Source organism: Bos indicus x Bos taurus, unplaced genomic scaffold, assembly GCF_003369695.1.
Source record: "Bos indicus x Bos taurus breed Angus x Brahman F1 hybrid unplaced genomic scaffold, Bos_hybrid_MaternalHap_v2.0 SuperScaffold_100290, whole genome shotgun sequence".
Lineage (NCBI taxonomy): Eukaryota > Metazoa > Chordata > Mammalia > Artiodactyla > Bovidae > Bos > Bos indicus x Bos taurus.
The window spans coordinates 157,376-164,218 of record NW_020867080.1 but is presented as its reverse complement, the minus strand read 5'-3'; the positions used below and the strand labels follow the sequence as shown (position 1 = coordinate 164,218).

Below are 6,843 nucleotides of genomic sequence, written 5' to 3'. Positions count from 1 at the left end.
AGGCAAGAATACTGGAGTGGGTTTCCATTTCCTCCTCCAGGGGATCTTCCCAACGCAAAGATCCAACCCATGCCTCCTGTGTCTCCTGCACTGACAGGTGGATGCTTTACCACTGAGATGCCAGATTTATTATTAAATAATAAATATAGCTGGCTTTCCTGGTGACTCAGACAGTAAAGAATCTAGCTGAGAGAATACTCAGCTATAGAAAATGTTTAATCTAATTTATTACATTTTCTGTCTGCTATTTAGGTTGTAAATTGCTTTCTGTTAGCTTTAATTTATGAAAATAAGCTGTGAGAAGTCAGAAAATGTTGAATATGTGCTGGCATCAACACTCTGGGAAGGTTATGCCTCAGCTAAGGAGATGCTTAAGTCGTTTAAAGGCTTATTTCAAAGTTCAAAAATGAAATTATTACTGCACAGAGACATCAACACAGTGCTTACATAAAGAATATGATGGGAAAGCAATGAGTGATACTTTACATGAATAAATATCTTTTTATGGTCTATTAAGAATTCTGTGCTTGAACTAGTAGTTACTCCCATTAGCTTCTAAATGGAGCATTGTTGAGAAGCACTGGACTGTGATATTATGAATGACGTTGCCAGTAGAATAAAGTGATACAAGAGTTGAGTTGTTTTCAAATGATAGCTGGAGAGATACTAAGGATCAATGAGTCTGTTATATAAGAGACAGGGAATGGGTGGAGAGCTCTGTCTTTTCTGAATGCCAACTAGGATATGTAGGGGCTGATATTTTGGTTGGGTCCAAATAGTAAGTCACAGAATCAGAAATGAGGATGGATGGGGTTGTAATTTTCTTGGACTCTCTTATATTAATTATATTGATATAAGTAGGGATACAATAGAATTTAATGAACTAGAAGACCAGGCTGGACTGAAAGGGAGTCAGCTGACATAGACCAAATGGGATGGTAAGACCACAGGGGCCCAAGCAGGGCAGGGTCCCCTTAGTCCTCCAGGCTCCCAGGGAACCCCTGTGATAACTGGACACTGAGGAAGACATCTGGTCATTTGGCCAGCTTATGTATTGATAACAGAAGCAACAAAAAAAGCCTTTATTAGAAGCACAAGGACACCCAGCATTCTCAGGAAACAAGGTGGATACCAGGATTATGGCTATGCTTGTTATTTGAGATCACACCAGCTGGTGGGAACTGGGTGTCTAATGTGTTGGGTCTTATTTTAATAGGCAGTCAGGCTGAGTCATTATGTAACAGGCAGTTTGTTTGCCGAAGCCTTCCACAGATTATAAACAATAAGCTCGATTCATCTATAACTGTGGTGATTCTTCCTGTCCACTTCTTATTTATCGACTGTGTTTTATTCACTCTGCCCCATGGTACCTAGATAAATGCTTGCCTAGTTTGAGTTCTTAGAAAATGTGTAGTGGTATTCTCGCTTTGAAACTGACCTAAAAGATGATGGGAAATAATTGTTTTAGTAATATGTAAGATGTCTTCTTAGAGAGAAGGATAGCTCTGCTAGGTCAATGTTTATAGGTAGATCTATGGGAGTAAAAGTGAGATGCTTTAGTCAGGGACATACATATTAAAAAAAAAAAGTAAAATGAAGATCTGTGATGCACAAGCAAGTAATGGGCATTAGGTGCTGGGTTAGAGACTAAGAAGAATGAGAGAGAGTTGAGGAAAGAGTTTCTGAGGAACAAAGAGGAAGTAACACTGTCCAATGAGATGTTCTCAATGGTGGCGGTTTCACAACAGAGGCACTTAACTTATTTGGTTCTGAATTGTTAATAGTATTGGAAATTGTATCTGCTTCGTTGAATCCTCAGGCCTTTTCCGTTATTTTGGGCATAAAAGAATTAGAATGGTGTCCATGATGAGACAATGCAGAAAAAGAAACATACTCTTGGGACTTCCCTGGTAGTCCAGTGGCTAAGACTCTGCACTCCCAATGCAGAGGTCCCGGGTTTGATCCCCGGTCAGGGGACTAGATCCCATATGCCACAACTAAGAGTTCTCCTGCAGCAATGAAGATAGAAGAACCCACGTGCTCAGCCAAATACAAATAAATAAATATTTTAAAAGAAATGCACCCCTGAAACACTAAATGAACCCTAAATTTAACTCAGAAGAAGCAAAAAACGGGAATTCCAGGTGGACCAGGTATCAGTTTCGATTGGTTCCCTCTAATAAACCTGGGAGGGACCCATCTCTTCCCTCTGCTGCTGGGGAGGGAAATCAATTTGTTTAACCTTTGGATTTAATTTTACTGGAGTTTTCAGTTTCAGACAACAAAAGCAAGAGGAAATTCTCTAGTCATCTTATCCTCCTAGTTTGTAATTATGCATTTGGCATTTAGAAATACATATATCCAGAAAATACATATATTTTGATCTAAAAGAGCTTCTGATACTATTAACAGATACTAATTATAATCCTTCAAAATAATGAATTTTTCAAATTTGCATCTTACTGTTTACTTTCACATCCTAAAAGTCTGAGACTCTAGGGGTGGGAAGCTAGAATTTCGACACCCAAGAACGACAGTAGATATATAGAACTCTGTCCCTTGTCCCTGTTATTCAAGCTTTTAATAAAGCCCCCTTCAGTACTATCTTCTGACATTGAGAAATCCTTCTTTTATAATGACCCATATAATATCCATCTTTTAAAACTACTCTCAGTTGCTTCTCATATTATTTTAATGGTTTTAACACAAGCATGTAAATACTTTCATTGTCTCCATACACACATGAGAAAATCAACAGTCATGGATTGATGTTTGCAGAGTTTAAACTTGCATGTGGGAACCAGCTCCAAACTCACATTTGATCATCAAACCTAAGGAACAGGAGGGATTTACAAGTGAGGTAGGAACCCAGCCATCAAGGTCTGTGCCAAAAATTCTTTCCCTAAAACTTGCCACACAGCACTGTGCCTTTTATGCACCAAAGGTAGGTCTTGCTTAAGGCATTTATGAAACAAATATGGAAATTAAAGCAGAATCTCTATTACTAATGGTGATGGCACCTGGCAACGTCATAACATAAGTTATACAATGAAGCAAGGCAATTATGCCAAAATGCCTGAACTACTAAGAAACTTACATCGTATATTAAATATTCACCCTACACACATGTATAATTCTATACTCAGAGTTATACCAAGCCGAAATCAATCCCCAGGAATAAAATAGAAATGACTTTTCTCTGCCTCTCTTACCTTCTCTCGCTAGACAGCAATAGTAAAAATGCTGATTTAAATGTTATTAAAACATTTACATAGCATATCTAGATTTTCATATCAGAGTCTAATATTATTACAACAGTGGCTCTATAAAGTAAGAATTGAGGTGTACACAGCTTAAAGATGAATGAATGTTAAGCATAAAAAGTGTCATTGCTCAGTTTAATTTCATACTACTTGCCAGAGGTTTCCTGCAACTCCAGTCCAGATTTTGGGAGCTACTCTCTGGCTTGGAGTAGCAGAGAGCAGCGTTGCTTTCAGTTTGAAGGAGCCCATTATTGAGCTAAACAGATGCTTGGTATTTTGCATCATCAGCACATCAGGCCTACAGACAACCAGCTTCTCTCTAGCCACCATCATCATTCAATAGGACAGGTTGCCTTTCTACAGTTTTACAGTGGGTCCCACATGCCTCTTAAATCCAATTAGACTCCTGAGTTGGAGTTCCTCTAGGAACTTGTTTGTTTTTGGTTCTTTGCATTCTACTGAGGTTGTTAAAGTTCTAACCTGTTTATGACCCTGCTTATAAGAACCTCCTCTGTGCCAAACCACATTTCCTTCTTTAGAATATAGCCACTTTCCAAGAAGGGCCCGAGTTTCTTCCTCCTTTCTTTCCTGTTTTCCTCCATCTCTGTAACTTTCCACATCCTGACTCAGATGGTTCTGTGCTGTGTCAGATGCTGGCTGACTCATTTAATGAGTAAGTGGTTTGGATTAAGACCTTGGCAGGCCTTCTCTAGGACAGGCCGGTGTTCATCTAACAGCTTTTCAATGAAGCCCCAGGCCTTTTCAAGGGTGAGAGAAGAAAGGAAAGAAACAGTGGAGATAAGTGAAAACTGATGTTAAAAAAGCAAACCACTCAGTGAAGGGACTGGCATTTTGGAAGGCAGAAGGAAGGAGATTCACCTGGGGAGTGTTCTGGCTTCAGCTGAGATTTCTGCTGTGGCTCCAGGCCAGTCTCTGAAAATTTCTTTGTCTCTCATCTTTCTCTGGATTCCTATGCAGGCCTAGAGCAGCTTCTACATGGGGCAAGCCTTGCAAATGTACCCCTTATTATTTATGTTTTTCAGTTTTTCAGATAATTCTTTTTCCAAGTTAGACTCAACTCATTCCCACAGCATTTCTCCTGAAAGATCTGAGTAAATTCAAAGTTCTAGATACACAGTCAACTTTCTATTTGAATTTACCGAGCACTGTCACATTATGAACCCCAATGACGCTGTGATGTGCGAGGGTCTCAGGGTCATGTCCAAATGAAAGGACAAAAGCCACAGTCTAAAAACACAAGAGCAACTTCAAAATCGTTCCAGCTCTTTACTAGTATTAACACCATCAAACAAGCGAGGGCTGGTAACTATTCACCGTACCTAGATCACTTCTTTCCATAATTTATGTTCACATCAACTCACAAGCACACCCTGAGTCTTAGAAAAATCACGTGCAATCACTCCCATTTTCCATGCTGGGGTTTGAAGATTTAGAGGTTAAACGAATTTCCTAAAGACGTGCAGCCTGCAGGGGGCAGAGTGAGAGGAGAAACTGAGGCTTTCCCTTCCAGGCCCGTGACCACATCACAAGGCTTCCTGGTGCACACTAGCCTTTTCATGAAACCGAGAAAATGAAAGGCCTTGTTGGAGGAGAAAGCACGTGATAAATAATAATGAATTGCTCAAGTTTTTCATCGCTATGAGAAGCGCATAATCCACAGAGAATGTTACTCATTTGTCCTTCATCTTAATGAGATACGGTTTCTCAATGTTAAGGAGTGAAAGATGATATACTGTAATGCTATTTTAAAAATGAAAACTACAACAAATGGTGTTCTAGCATAGGAAGCGCTTGTTTTGTCGTCATGCCATGAACCCAAGTTGACAGCTGATTCCCCCGCTCCCCGCCGTGTAACTGGAGTGCACAGCCACTGGTGGGGAGGTCTGATAACGGAATAATGTTCCTTTGAATTTCTTGATTTCCTTACTACTTGCAATGTGGAGTGAAGCTCTGTTTTTAGGTAGCAAGTTGACTTTAGAATCTGAATATGGAGATAAAAAATAATTATTGCTACCTCATTTCTTCAGGGCACAATATGTAAAAATATCATAAAGCAACTTACCTTCTAACTCAGAAGGTTCGGTGTATAATGAAGCCGTGATGAGCAGACTTGCTTCCTGAGGTCTCTCTTCTTTCCTTCTTCTCTTCCTTCTACCCACCCATCCATCCACCCAGCCCCCTCCCTTCTGGGCTCCCTTTCTTTTTACACTTAGCTCTCAGCTTATTCCTTTGACCCCATAGTCACCCTGGCAGCTGACTTGGATAGGTCTTATTAGTTCTTGCAGTCAGCAGGCCTAGACTTCTTTAATAGGCCCTAATTCAGAACAGCTGTGTTTTCACTGTTTTCTGCTGCTGAACTTTTAGAGGAGGACAATTTTATGCAATTAAGTAAAAGAAAATATATGAGCAATTTGTCTCATTAATTTTATCAGTCTTTTCAGGGAAATGATGTAAGCATGAAACATCAAAGACATTTTTTGAAAAAAATTGAAATGTTCTCCAGTAGGTTTGATTGAACTTACTTGGCCCTAGGGAGGTTCTTAATGGATGATTCACAAATGTATTTCAATCTTTTTTTTTTTTTTTCTTTTCTCCCTAAAATTACCCTAGGCATGTAACTCTAAAGGTTTTCATTCAGGGAACCCCAAAGAGCTTTCGGGTTACAGTCAATTCTAGAGTTATTAAAAATAGTAATTTCCCTTTTAACAATTCTCTGTGTACTTGACATTTCTGTAGAAACACCTATGGCACAATAGTTTCATAAATTATGTAACACTTTTAAAACCTGGACCATGAGTTTCAGGCTCAAAATCGTATTGTCTTCAGAAAACATCTTCCACAGCCAAAGCAGTTCAAAAGAATTCCTTGTTTTACCTGTAAGCTTTATAAACTAGAAGAGAATCTAAATATGGAGCCCACAGCTGCAATTATTCAATGTCCTCTATTTTTCTGTTCCCTTTTCTGCATAAGGCCACAGTCTCTAAATCCAGAGTAACTGTTCCTCTGTACCCTTCAGGAGATTCAGTATCACGTAACTGTGGACTGTGGCTGCTAAGTTTTCCAGGCAAGTCTGTTGTGTTCCTGTCTGGTCCTGGGTCTGAAGTCAGGAGGGGGCTCTTTAGGAGAGAGGATGGACGTGAACTGGGAGACAGAGTGAGCGAGGACAAAAGGGAACTCACAGAGATGAGCTGGAACCTGCATTCATTTCTCTCCTCCAGCTCTGATAAGCCAGGTGGTGTGCAGGACAAAGTGGTAAATTCAACACAGAGCTCAATGTGTACCTGGCTCAAGCAGAAGAGAAAATGAGCAAGGCTCCAGGGAAAGCACAGGAGCTCCTGGCTCCACTGTCCTGCAAACCTGGCCCGCCAGCAGCAAGGTAGACCATCCGTGGAGCTTTGTCAGGGCCCTGCTGCCCCCTCTGCAACTTTCTGAGCATAAAAAGGACCACGCTGCTGCTGAACTCTCAGTTTCTCAACGCCATGCAAAAATGCCCTTGGTACACAGCAAAGGAAACCATAAACACGAGAGAAAGACAACCCTTAGAATGGGAGAAAATATT

General features: G+C 40.3%; 1 non-coding gene across 1 annotated transcript; it reads left to right on the top strand.

The window, feature by feature from the left end:
• The first annotated feature begins 1,904 nt into the window (after positions 1-1,904).
• On the top strand, positions 1,905-1,977 carry TRNAG-CCC. The gene has a single exon. It is a non-coding gene; the product is annotated as a tRNA-Gly (tRNA).
• The last annotated feature ends 4,866 nt before the right edge of the window (positions 1,978-6,843 follow it).